The sequence below is a fragment of the Fukomys damarensis genome, unplaced genomic scaffold (genome assembly GCF_012274545.1).
Source record: "Fukomys damarensis isolate Sample0158 unplaced genomic scaffold, DMR_v1.0_HiC HiC_scaffold_21, whole genome shotgun sequence".
Lineage (NCBI taxonomy): Eukaryota > Metazoa > Chordata > Mammalia > Rodentia > Bathyergidae > Fukomys > Fukomys damarensis.
In genome coordinates this window covers 32466646-32480480 of record NW_022900933.1, presented here as the reverse complement: position 1 = coordinate 32480480, position 13835 = coordinate 32466646, and positions in this window count along the sequence as shown.

Below are 13835 nucleotides of genomic sequence, written 5' to 3'. Positions count from 1 at the left end.
TTTTTATTATTTTGAGACGGGATCTCACTAAGTTGCCCAGGCTGGATTCAAACTCATGATCCTCCTGCCTCAACTTTCAAGAGTATGCCACCATGGGCTGGGGATTTAGCTCAGTGGCGCCGCACCTGCCTCACAAACACAAGGTCCTGAGTTTGAGTCCCTGTACTGCAAAAAAAAAAAAAAAAAAAAAAGAGTATGCCACCAATCCCAGCCTGTCTTCAGTATGAAGTTTTGAAAATGAAGCTTCACTTAGCCTTTTTTGAATTCCTACTTGGGGGAGAGAAAGAATTACTACTGCAAAACCTCCCTCATACTAGCCTTCTACTTACTACATATTCTTTTCTTTTTGGTATTGTGGATTGAACTCCGGACCTTGCAGGCAAGTGTGATGCCAACTGAGCTAAATCCTGGCCCCTACACGTTCTTTCTTAAAGGGTCTCAATATCTATATCTTTTTTTTTTTTTTTTTGAGACAGGGTCTCACTATATAGTTGAGACTGACCTGGAACTCGCTATGAAGCCCAGGCAGGTCTCGAACTCACAGCGATCCTCCTGCCTCAACCTCCCGAGTGCTGGGATTACAGGTGTGCGCTATCACGCCCGGCTTCATTGTCTATTCCCTAACGTAGGCCTACCCTGATTGGCTTCTTATTCTGGAGGATGTGCTACCTTTCTTGCATGATGGAACTCCGAGGTTAGCTCCTCTGAAGACAACACCTGCAGAGCCTCATTCTGTTGATGGAATGCCATATTTTATCTTGAACTTTGCCCCAATCCATAAGGATTATGAAAGCCAACTAAATTGTCAATCTGTAGCACACTGAGACATTTGCTTAAATGTAGCAATTCAAAATGACTGACATCCATTCAAACTAAGTTTCTCTTTTAACATGATTATTATTTTAGCACCAGGGATCGAACTCAGGACCTTGTACTTGTGAGGCAGACGCAGAGCCACTGAGCTAAATCCCCACCTCCCCCCACCTTTTTTTCCTTTATAGTTTGTTTTATGCACGAGTCAATGCCACTGGTTCAACAAATCCAAGTGGGTTTGCTGTAGGTAGGAGCTTGTTTTTGTAGTGGAAGAAAAGGTACTATGAAGCAGGACAGACTTTTGCCCAGAGCAGGAAGCACTTTATTGCTACTATGGAAAACAAAAGCCAGGCTCAGTTGATGTTTCCCAGTCTCCTTTTCTGAAATTTACATGACATGCTGCTTCTTGCTGGGTTTTTGTATATCCTCAAACATTATCAAGCTGTGGAGGAAAATGGCTGGAGATGTGGTTTATGTGAAAGGGGAGCAATAAAGCATCTGAACGTTCAAAAATTTGAATAAAGCCTTATACGATTTCCATCTGTGAAATAAAGGATGCTATCCAATGAAAAATTAATCCAGAATCCCTTCCAGGGTCGGGGATTTAGCTCAGTAGTTCCGCTGCCTGCCTCGCAAGCGCAAGGTCCGGAGTTCGATCCCCGGCACCAAGCAAAACAAAAAACAGAATCCCTTCCGCAGAAACAGGCGGAGTTCTGGATGACTAACAATTCGTGATGATACCACAGGGTGGCGCCACAGCAGCGGGTGTACAGAAATAATGCTCCATACTGCAAATAACGTACACGTGGGAACCACAGCTACTTCTGGGAGTGCTGAGATTTCCAAGTTTCATCAGGTGGTCCCAGAATCTGCTCGGGCTGGAGACCCTGTCAGGGTGCTACAGGTGTTCTGTGAAAACACAATGGCACAGTGTTTGTAGAATTGGTGGTCTGAAGGTCATGACCCCAAATTTAGAGTTCTTTTCTTCTTTTTCTTTTCCGTTCCGTTCGGGGAGTTGAACTCAGGAACTTGTGCGCTGTGCCCCTGAGCTAAACCCCGGTCCTATTTTCTTTTCTTTTTGGAGATCAAACTCAGGACTCAGGGCCTTGCTCCTACTAAATATGTCTCCACCACTGAGTTACAACCAGTCCCTAGAGTTAGTCTTATGGGAAAAAAGTTTGTGTTTGTTTGTTTGTTTTTTGAGACCAGATCTTGCTATGTTCAAGGCTGGCCTTTAATTCTCTGTGTAGCCCCAGGCTTTCTTCAAACTCAAAATTCTAGGGCCAGGGATTTAGCTCAGTGGTTCTGCTGCCTGCCTTGGAAGTGCAAGGTCCCAGGTTCAATCCCCAGTACCCAAACAAATAAACAAACTCAAAATCCTCTAGCCTCAGGCTCTTCCATTCTGAGATTACAGGCATGCACCACCATGCCCAGCTAGAAAATTATTCTTGAGTTTTAAATGATACGTGTCTCCAACACCCCCCCATTTTGGTATTTTGAGACAGGGTCTCACTATGTAGTTGAGACTGACCTGGAACTCATTATGTAGCCCAGGCTGGTCTTGAACACACAGCGATCCTCCTGCCTCAGCCTCCCGAGTTCTGGGATTAGGCCTCCATCGTTCTCTTTAAATGTGTGTGTGTTTTTTAATCAGACTCTGATCATTAGAAGCTGGAGTATGATCAGCCCTCTTTAACAGAGGTTTCCGCAGTTGAGGATTCTATCAAGCATGTATCAAAACTATTTGGGAAAAAAACTGTATCTGCATGGAACATGTACAGACTAAACCCTAAGCAGCGTATTATAATAACTACAGGGCACTTTACCATGCATTAGGCATTGTAAGTAACTGAGAGATGGTTTAAGGTACTCTGGAGGATGTGTATAGTTTATATACAAATGCAAGGCCTTTTTTTATTTTTTGGGCACTGGGGATTGAACTCGGGACCTTGCACTTTCGAGGTAGGCAGTGACACCACTGAGCTAAATCCCCTGGCCTACAAGGCCATTTTATGAGACTTGAGCATCTGCAGGGGATTTTAGAACCAATCTCCTGGGGATACCAAGGGATGACTGTAATTGTCCCAAGACAGCACAGCAGGCAATCAGTACAGCTGGGATTTGAACCCAGGTCAGCTTGACATCCAACACCCACCTCGGCTGTAAAGTGGGGCTCTTACCAGTACTCTCAAGAATCTGTCAGAAATAAACGGTTGTCGGTCCATGATACAGGTGGGGAGAAGGCATTTCTTGGCAAGGTATCATTGCCCTTTCCTAAGTTATTTGACCATTGTGACCCGACCCTGGACAGGACGATTTTGAAGATTGGATGGAAAACAGTCACACCTTCTCTCCAGACATAATGTCACCATGGTGTGGTTAACATGGCAATTGCACGTCAATCAGCAAACTTCTCAATCTGTGACTCACTTGCAAGATTTTATTTTAGTGAGTCAGCAGCCTACTCATTTCAGTCTAGGAGTGGGTGACTCTGGCAGGCAGGGCAGGAGGGATAGAAAGATGTTGGCATGGTAGCAAAGGCAATCAAATGCTCCCTAATTCTTTGGGAATTGGAAGGTTATTTATCCAACCATTCACCAAATACAGATGAGGAAATACAAGCATGAAAGCTTGGAGAGTTTACCCACTGACAGATAATAGGCCAGCACTGTCTAATAAAATAGCATCTTTCTGATCATAAAATGCCTGTGTTCCTGATTACAGTTAAAGTATAAGTGCAATCGACTCTCCTAAGTATAATTAGGGGACTTACCCAGCACGTTTTACTTTTCAAAATCCCTTTACATCTGTTATCTTAATTTATCTCTGCACAATCTCCCTGCTTTGGAACTAGCTTTTATTATAGCACTCACCCCCCACCCCGTAGTTAATGTTTAGTGTACACATCTCTCTCCCGCTGGTTTATGACCTTCAGGGCAGAGACCTTGCGTCTATTAAAGCCCGAGTACTTGGCAAGGTATTAGGACTTGTTGCTGGATGCAGTTTAAGCAAAAAAAGAGGGCTTTGTTTCAAAGAGCCCCCGGCAGAGGCGCAGCCTGAGAGCCCAGGAACCAGGCTTTCCCGCCGTTCCGCTTATCTTGCGTCTCTGTCGTTAACACCTCTGCAAAAGTGTCTTTCATTGCTTCAGAGTTCACTGTCTGAAAACCCGGCCAGCATCTCCAAGGTCGACGAGCAACTTGTCCAGCCCTGCACCGAGCTTCAATTCCTCTCTCGTCCCACCCTCCCCATTCTCCAAGGGCCGAGATTCTGATTGGTCCAGCTTCGGTGAGGTGTTCATTTCTAGTCCAATGAACTGAGGCCAGAAGGGTGCGGCCCAATAGTAGGAGCGAAGTTGTTCCTACGGTAACCATGTGCGGGGCGGCGGGCAGGGGGAGTCGGGAAGGAAGAAGTCAGTTCTTAGAAAAAAGGGAGCGAGGGGCGGGGCGGCCCGAACAAAGGGGGCCACGTTCCTGTGTACAACAGGTGCTCTATAAATGCGTACTGCTCTGCCTTGTGCCCCCTCAAAACAGCTGGCTGTGTGCCTCTGAGCCACAAAATATCATTTTCTGTTCCTGATGGCTCTCCCTTACCTTCTCCCCTTGGCCTGGCCGATCCTACTCTTTCTTAAGGTCTGCATTTGGATTTACTCCTTTTGGCTTTTTATTTTGATGCTGGAGATTGAATTAGGCAAACCCACTACTACTGAGCTACATATTCCCCAGCCCGTTCTTTTTTTCTTTACAGACAAGAGCTTAAGTTTTGCCCCGGCTGGCCTTGAACTTGTGATCCTCCTGCCTCAGCCCCCTGAGTAGCTGAGATCAGAATCTTGTGCCACCACCATGCCCGGATTTGGTCCTCTTAAGAAGGCCGTTCCCAGCCCTGAGTACTGAGTAGCCCCTCCCCTGAGTACTGCGTCCTAGTTTTTCCAAACCCTCTCCTTGTGGTTACTTCTTTCCTTCCTGCTTGCCCCAAAGGGGACACTGCTGCAACCTGCAGGGATGCGGTGACTGGGGAGTTACCACTCCGTGAAGCAAACCTTGGACCAATGGGAGAAAGGAGTAAATTCCTACCCAGTGCTGCCTAGAGGACAGTGGTCCTGCTGCAGCCTCGGGCAGACTCCGGTTGCTTCTCTCTCTCTCTCACCTCAGGGCCCTCTGGGGTTGCCCCTATACAAAGTGCTAGCAAATGGGTGTCTACTTCAAGCTCTGCTTTCTGATGACTCAGGCTGGCAAGAGTAAAACATAAGGTGTATTAATCTCCTCACTTAAACAACGTCAGAAGAGTCAGAAGTCCAGCTCTGTCCATCCCGAGGTTCTACTTTTTTGCGCAATGCTTTTAGGCTTACTCAGCCTTTCCCCGGAGGAGGGCCAGGCTGCCAGGGGCAGCCAGGGCTTGTTCTCAAGTGCAAAGAATGCTGCTTTCCCCAGAGTTTTGGTCCAGAGCCTGGAGCTTTCCCTAATGGGCTCTGATTGGCTCACAGAGGGTGATGTGTTCACCTCTGACCAATCGCTGTGGAGCGTGGGGACCCAGCTTGATCTCCAGGTACTGTCCTTTCAAGTTTCCAGGGGTCGTGATACCCCAGAAGTTGAGGAAAGATATCCCAAAAAGTGCCCAAATGGGTGTGATATGGGGCAGGGGAAGAGGACAGTTGCAGATGGAACACACAGAGGTGGAAGGCAGGGAGCTTGTGTCCTTGTTTGCCCCAGATGGAAAACATCCACGGGGCTGGGGAAAGAAGGGAAGAGGTGGACAGTCTGCCCCCTGGGAAGTCAGGGTGGGGGTGTGGAGCTAGGGCTGGCCACTCCCCAGATGGGCTCCATGGCCAAGGCCCTGGTGTCCTGCTGAGGCGGGCTTGTACCCCGTATTGCCTTTAGAAATAAGTGGCTTCTCCAAATTTCCTCAGGCATAGACCACAACTGGCCACCCCTCTTCTGTGCTCCATGGAAAGGACAGAATATACAGGTGTTGGCTCCAGGAGGGCAAGTCCAATTACATTTGCATAGGCAAAGCAGGGAGAGGTCGAAGGAGCCCGAGCTCCTCTATGGTATTCCCTCCCCTGCTGTCCTCTGCTATGAAGACCCAGCACACATGTACATGGTGGGATGGTGATTTGAAGCAAATGGGCCCCTCTGTCTCTCAGAGCTGGCCTGTGAACCTATGAACCTAAGAGGCCAGTAAACCCCCATCTCACTGTGCAGCGACAGCAAGGCTCTGGCCGCCCCAAAGCCCTCAGACCCAGAGTCTTTCCCCAGGTCCAGGTAGGAGCCTCTGTTACAAGGCCAAGTCACTCAGGAGACAGGCATGACTCAAAAAGTGGCCCACAGCTCTGCAGTCGCCCACGTGATCAGCCAAATGGGACTGAGTCCTGCGGAGTCCTGGAGAGACACATATCTTTTTCTCTGCCTGAGGAAATCTCTCTCCAGAGGTGAGTCAGGACTTACCTGAGGTCTCAGGCCAGTGCCGGCTCCCCTGTGGGACCTCTGCCCATACGTGCATCTACGACCCCTAACCTCTTGGTGCTCCTCGGTCTCTGTCCATCTTCTTGAGACCAGGAGACGGAGGTCGGCAAGGGCCCGGGTAAGTTGAGTGAACTGGAGACCAGGACCTGTCAGCTGAGAGAAACCTCAAGAAAATTGAAGTACAAGGGCTGGGGATTTAGCCCAGGGGTGTCACACCTGCCAGGCAAGTGCACGGTCCTGAGTTTGATTCCTGGTACAAAAAAAAAAAAAACTGAAGTACAAAGGACAGAGGCCTAATTGTAGCACAAAACACAAGGACTAATAAAATCTGCCAACAACAAGAAGCCGTTCAGTGGCAGCTGCATGCTTTCATTTTTGCACGTCCACCTGGCCCCTTCACCACCCAGAGCCGCATATGAGGCTCTAGATTGAGTTGCTTCCTGACATTCTCTTAGAGCCCTCATTATCTATTGAGAACTTTTCGGTACCGGGGATTGAGCTCAGGACTTTGCACTTGCGAGGCAGGCATGGTGCCACTGAGCCAAATCCCAGCCCCCAGCCAGTTGCTCCTTGCTGTCTTGTGGGCTTCATCCTTCTGTCACCTTCTGGACAGGAGCCCCGAGAGAGTACTGGTTACATTCTGGCACCTCCTCTGTCCTTCCTACGATGCTGTCCCGTGTCTATAGCGCCACAGTCCCTGGCTTTCTTCCTCTAACACCACAGAAGAGCCAATGTTCACAGAGCTCTTAGTATGCTGGACGAGTGTCCACGTGCTTTCTGATCATTTAATCTGTGCTGAAGAGACCCTCTGACAGTCACGTACTGGCCTTGCCCAGAAGCCACTCTGAAAAAAGACTCCGGGGGACCCTTAGGCCAATCTGAATACAAACAAGGGATTCGATTAAGCACAGGAAGTATGGTCGCCTTTGTTAGGTCTGATAATGCTATTACAGCTGCCATAGGAAAACATGTCGTCTCTGTGAGCATACTAATCATTTAGAGGTCAAATTCGATGATGCCTGTTTTGTTTTGAAATATTTCAATGACAATGGCAGCTAAATGAGGCCAATATGACATATCAAAATGTCAAAGATCGCTAAATTGAGGTGGCAGCATGATTGTACATTATAATATTTTTTCTACTTTTTGGTACATTTGAGCATTTTTATAAGAAAAAGCAAAAGAAGGAAATTTTAAAATGAGAGGTCAGTCGCCGGACACGCATGTAATCCCAGCACACTCGGGAGGATGAGACAGGAGGATCGCTGTGAGTTCGAGACCAGCCTGGGATACATAGTGAGCCCAGGTCAGACTCAACTACATAGTGAAACCCTGTCTCAAAACAAAACAAAACAAAACAAAAGAGAGGTCAGTAATATCAGAAATCCCATTATGTAGATGGGAAAGCTAAGGCATAGAGAGTTAAACAGCCTCCGAAGGTCCCAGAGCTAGCGGATGGCGCAGCTGGGCTGAACTTGGCCAGCTGCCCCACTGGATGGCTGCCTGCCTCCTTCCGCCCTCCCTGACTGGGTCTTCATTGGTTTCCTCATCCCTGAGACATAAAAGCCGACATCCACAACTAAAGGAGGAAAAGTCTATCTTGGCTCACAGTTTGTAGAGGTTTCCGTCCATAGTCTAGGCCGGCCCCAAGGCAGGTCACCACGACAGAGGAGAAAGAGTTCACAACGTGGCAGTGGACACAGAGAGACGTCAAGCAGGGAGGAAAGAGGTGGACCCCTCCAGGCCCCCAGTGACCCCCTCCTCTGCCCAGGCTTCACCTCCCAACATCTCATTTAGCTACAAACAGATGAGTGAGCTAATAACCCATGAGGAGCGTCGGGTACCCAGAAGCCCCACCTGCGAGCACTGAGTCACTGGGGAACATCTAGATACAAACATAACACACTTGTGCTGACCAAATGTTTGTTGAATGGACAACAGCAATTTAAAAGGTCTCGATCATCCCGCCTCCTGTATGTCCCAGGATGCGTGCTCTACTCTGGACCTCGGGATCATCCAGGCGGGCTTGGATTGGTGTCTTTCCCCACAGCTGATCTACTAACCATGGTGCACCCGGCCAAGAGCGGGAACTCGCTACGGTGGGACAGCACTTCGGAACTACCCTGTTTAAACACTTCTGGGGTTTCCCATCTAAGGGCTTTTGTTATTATTATTGTTGCTGATTGTTGTTTTGCTTCATTTTGTTCTTTTTTGTTGTTGTTGGGTTTTTTTTTTTTGTACTGGGGATCGAACTCGGGTCCCTGCACTTGCAAGGCAGATGGCAGAACCGCTGAGCTAAATCCCCAGCCCTCATTTAGTTCTTTTGCGACAGGGTCTTGCTATGTAGTTTAGACTGACCTTGAACTTGTGGCGATTCTCCTGCCTCAGCCTTCTGGGATTACAAATGTACATCTAAAAGTCAGGAAGCAGTAGGAGGAAGGGGCAAAGCCCTCTGATGTCCAGCCCTACCCCACCTAACATTGCCCAGAGGAACTCCATTTTGTCTTTTTAGAGCTCGGCATTTTTTGTTTATTTATTTGCTTATTGATAAATTTGTTGGAGGGAGGGGTAGCAGGGATCCAATTTGGGTCCTTGTGCTTGCAAGGCAGGTGGTAGAGCCACTGAGCTAAATCCCCGGCCCAATAAATTTTATTGTGGTGCTAAAGAACTGATACCAGTGCCAGAGATTTAGCTCAGTGGTTCGGCTGCCTGCCTTGCAAGTGCAAGGTCCTGAGTTCAATCCCCAGAACAAAAAAAAAAAAAAAAAAATTGAAACCCGGGCCTTGTGCATGCAGAGCACACGTTCTCCCACTAAGCATAACCTCACCCCAGTCTGGCCTTTTCCACAAACTACAATGGCAGCAGCTGTCTGGAATGAGAAAGAGCCCCTGGCCCTTCTCCTAGCCTGGCCCATCTTCAGAGTCTTGACTGCTGTCTCCTCCAAGCAACTCCAGCTCTGGCCACACCAGGCCGCATCCTGCTCCCCATTTATGTCCCGTGTTTTCCGGTTGGCACGGGCGCTGCTGTGACATCCCATTGCCTTCCTTTGTTCCCTCTTGGCAAGTTCGTCCTTCAGCAATCTTGAACACTGCTTCCCGTCGTAGTCATCTATTACTGTTTGGCAAGTTACCCCCAACTTTGCGGGGTGGCAGCACTTATTTATTTGTTTGTTTGTTTGTTTCGGTACCAGGGATCGAAGTCAGGACCTAGCACTTGTGAGGCAGGTATGGCACCGTGGAGCTAAATCCCCAGCCCAGCAACATGCATTTATTATCACCCACTGGCTGCACAGGAGGACATAGTCAAGCTGCTGGCCAGAGTTATAGAGCCTCCGGAAGGCTTGCCTAGGGCTATGGAACCACTTACTTCCAAGCTCCCTCCAGAGTGCGGGCAGAAGGCCCAGCTCCTTGCCACATGGGTCTTTCATTACGGCTGCCCCTGGCATGGAAGCTGGTGTCTTCCGGTGCAAGGGTCCCCAGGCATGAGGGAGAACTCAGCCGTGATGGACGCTATAGTCCATTATCACCTTCACCTTCACGCCAGAAGTTTCCTATCATCCCTCAGCTTATGTTGACCACACAGAGGGGCCTTGGTACAATGTGGGAGAGGACTCCTCAGGAGATGCGGATCTCTGGGGCCATCTTGGAGGCTGTGAGCCCCAATTGCTTTCCTGTGGAGCCATATACTTTCTGTATCCTTCCTGAGAAGCCCCTCCTTTGTGTGATGGATGCTTTCTTTTCATTTTGAGCTCCACACACTTTCTAACAGAATGTATACAAAGCTGGGCGTGGTGGTGCACCCCTGTAATCCCAGCACTCGGGAGGCTGAGGCAGGAGGATCGCTGTGAGTTTGAGACCAGCCTGGGCTACATAGTGAGTTCCAGTCAGTCTCAACTATATAGTGAGACCCTGTCTCAAAAAACCAAAACAAACAAACAAAAGAAATATCTCAGAATGTGTACAAGGTGTCAAATTAACGCTGAATCCATTAGTGAATGGATAAATAAATGAACAAATCACTGACCACCTAGATAGATAGTTCCAAAGGCTAGAGGAGATAGGATTAAGTATTACATGGCTTCTTTCTCCCACTTCCTGCTGGCCAAAATACCTCGTGAGTTGATTTCTCAGGTCTTGCTTCCTCTTTTTCTGCCACTTCTCTTCCCTCACCCCACCCCTACTCCACGATTACAGCACTAGAAGCTCGGACACCATATTGGCGTGACAGCTCCCTGCCTCCTGGTCACAGCCGACTGGGAACCTGACGCAAGCTGGGCTCTTTCTTCAGGGAATTTAGGCTGAGGACAAAGGGAGGCTGAGCTGCAGTCTGGCTTCTTTCTTGTCAGGAGGGACATGAAATCTGGAATCTGTTGACAGTGGAGAGTCTTTCTCTGAGGACTGCAGTGAAAGCCAAACGGCCACAGCAGGAGGAAGGATGAACAGAGGTAGACAGGGAGAGAGGGGCCAGGGCTACAAAAGCCCTCCAGCTCCTGCTTCTAGGCCGGGTCTCAGAGCCAGCTGCAACTCTAGTCTTTATTTAACGTAGGTATTTGTTTATTTAGTGGAACTGGGGGTCAAATCCAGGGGCCCACATGGCTAGGAAAACACTACCACTGAATTACCTTCCTAGCCCTCTTTTAAAAGTTTATTTATTTCTTTTGAGACAGGCTCTTGCTATGTTGCCCAGGCTGGCCTTGAATTTGCAATCATCCTGAGTCTGCTGCCTGAGCAGCTGGGATTACAGGTGCGCAGTACCATCTCCAGCGCCTGTGTTTTGTAGTAAGTGAAGTTTAAGCAGTAGTGTGTAGGGTCAGCTCCCTCTGGCTTATGACAGCCAACCATGCACACTCAATTCCGTCACTTTGGCCGCTGGAAATCAGCCACAGGGGCAGTATTTACTCCACAGAAATGGCCAAATCCAGGATCCTTCCCTAAGAGCTGGTATCGAGCACTTGCCAGCACATCCCCGGAAGTGAGACAGGTCCAAGGGCTTTCTGTAACTTTCTGCCCAAAGGGATTTTCTGAGAAGCCTTTCGTGATGCTCGTAGGAGGCCCTTTCGCTGTAATCTCAGCGGCCAAGGATGTGATGAGACAGACAGTGCGGGTCACAGGGTTAGGTGACACAGAGACCCCGCCTGGGTAAGAACTGCCATAGCCTTATAGACCAAAGTCTGGGCTCCTTGGCACGGCACTGGGGCAGCTCTGAGTGGTGGACCTTGTCCTCCCTCTCCGGGCTCTGCCCTGGCTGCTGCTCCCGCACCCACCCGGTCCCCACCCCAGCCCACGCCCTGGCCTCCTCAGCTTTCCCAGCTCTAACCCAGAGTCTGCCCCGCGGGAGGACAGCCAGTCTGAGAATCTAAACTGGAGCCCTCCGATAAGATCTCTCTGGTGTATCCTCTCAGAAGCGTCAGGGACCAAACATCTTTTCCCTGAAGCCTTTCCTGTCCCCGCATCCCCATACCCTATCTCGGGACTGGAGCACTTTTGAATTTCAGTCATTCGCAAAGCCTCGGCTGTGCCGGGAGCTTCTGGGGCAAGCTCCTGTCTCACCTCTTTCACGGCACGAGGGTGACTGAGGGGTGACAAGGTTGGTCCCGGCCCCAAATCCTAACCCTGCAATCAGGGCGGAGCCCCAGCCCAGCTGTGTAAGCACAAGGTGCGTCCCTGAGTGTGGAAGACGACAGCATCCTCAGACAGACAGGAATCTCCTTCACATACAGTGCTCCCAACAGTGGTGACAGGGACAAGGGGACCAGGGGCAGAGACTGCCTTGGGTAAAAGAGGAGGCCTGCAGAGCCAGGGAAAGACCCTGAACTTGGGAACCCCAGAGAGCGAGGTTCCACGCTAGCCCTGCCATTATGGCTCACTCTGCCCCTCTGTCTCACTTTTCATACCTGTCCAAGCCTATTTTCTTTCTTTCTTCTTTTTTCCCAGTACTAGGGATTGAACTCAAGACCTTGCTCTTGCAAGGCAGGTGCAGTGCCACTGAGCTAAATCCCCGGGCCCCAAGCCTAAGTTTTTGTTTTGTTTTTTTGTTTTTTTTGAGACAGGGTCCCACTATGTAGTTGAGACTGACCTGCAACTCACTGTGTAGCCCAGGCTGGTCTGGAACTCAAAGAGATCCTCCTGCCTCAGCCTCCCGAGTGCTGGGATTACAGGCGTGTGCCACCATGCCCAGCTCTCCCAAGCCTAAGTTTTATCTAGACCGAAAGAGACCACCAGGTGAAGTACCTGGAGTGCAGGACAATGAAAGTTAGAGTTGGGCTGGGGATTTAGTACAGAGGTGCTGCCTCCTGCCTCGCAAGTGCAAGGTTCTGAGTTCAATCCGGTACCAAAAAGAAAAAAAAGAAAGTTAGAGTCTCCTTTGCCTGGGCCTCTGTATTCTGTTGATCACATGCAAAAGAATCAATTCCCTTTATCTAAAGCAAACCAAGGACTCTGCTTCCTCAGTGGAAGTGCTAGTGGTTCCCCAATTTCTATTATCCCTTTCTCACGTGTTAAAATGATTTTTAATTTGCTGTATCGTTGCTTAGTTAAATACTGCACTTTTCCTCCCACCCTGATTTCTAGATTGGCACACCCAGTAACTGGGTTACTGGACACTGGAGGGTGAGCAGAAGTAACATGCTTAACATCTAGGTCACATCCTTAAAGAGAAGACACAATCGCTCACCTTGCTTCTCTGTTTTCTGTCCTGGATGGAGTAGGATGTCCTGGCAAGAGTGCAGCAGCTACATTGGCCCATGAGGTATAAGATGAGTTTTGCTCTTTTTTTGTTTGTTTGTTTGTTTTTTGAGACAGGGTCTCACTGTGTAGTTGAGACTGACCTGGAACTCACTATGTAGCCCAGGCTGGTCTCGAACTCACAGCGATCCTCTTGCCTCAGCCTCCTGAGTGCTGGGATTATAGGCATGCTCCACCACGCCTGGTTTAAAATGAGTTTTGAAGATGTAGACAAAAGAAAAGGAGGAGGCTGGGTTTCTTAGTGGAAGAGGCACCATATTAGCTCAGACTGTAAAGTACATGAGAATTAAACTGATTGTTTACAGATTGTTAATCCTTGTGTTTATTGTGACAACTAAACCTATGCTGTGTGTAATACTCAGCTATTAAGAGCTCATAGCAGGACCGGGGATTTAGCTCAGTGGCACCAGGCACCTGCCTCACAAGGTTCTGAGTTCCATCTCTGGTACAAAAAAAAAACAAAAAACCTCATAGCATCAAAGGAGGAACCAAAATCAGACATCAGAGGGTCAGGCACAAGGTTAGCTCCTGCAAACCCAGCCATGTAACTGTAGACAATGCTTACATAGTTTTTGCTTTTATTGTTGGGATTTTATTCATTGGCTATTATAATAAACCCCCCCATACTTGGGATTGAACCAGGGCCTTTACACTGAGCCAAAACCCCACCCCATTTCTTATTTTTTTCATTTTGAGACAGAGTCTCACTAAGTCATTAGGTTGCCCAGTTGGGTCTGAACTTTCAGTCTTCCTGCCTCAGCCTCCCAGACTACTGTGATTATAGGCCACACTAACAAAGGAGCTGAGATGCAGCTTGGTA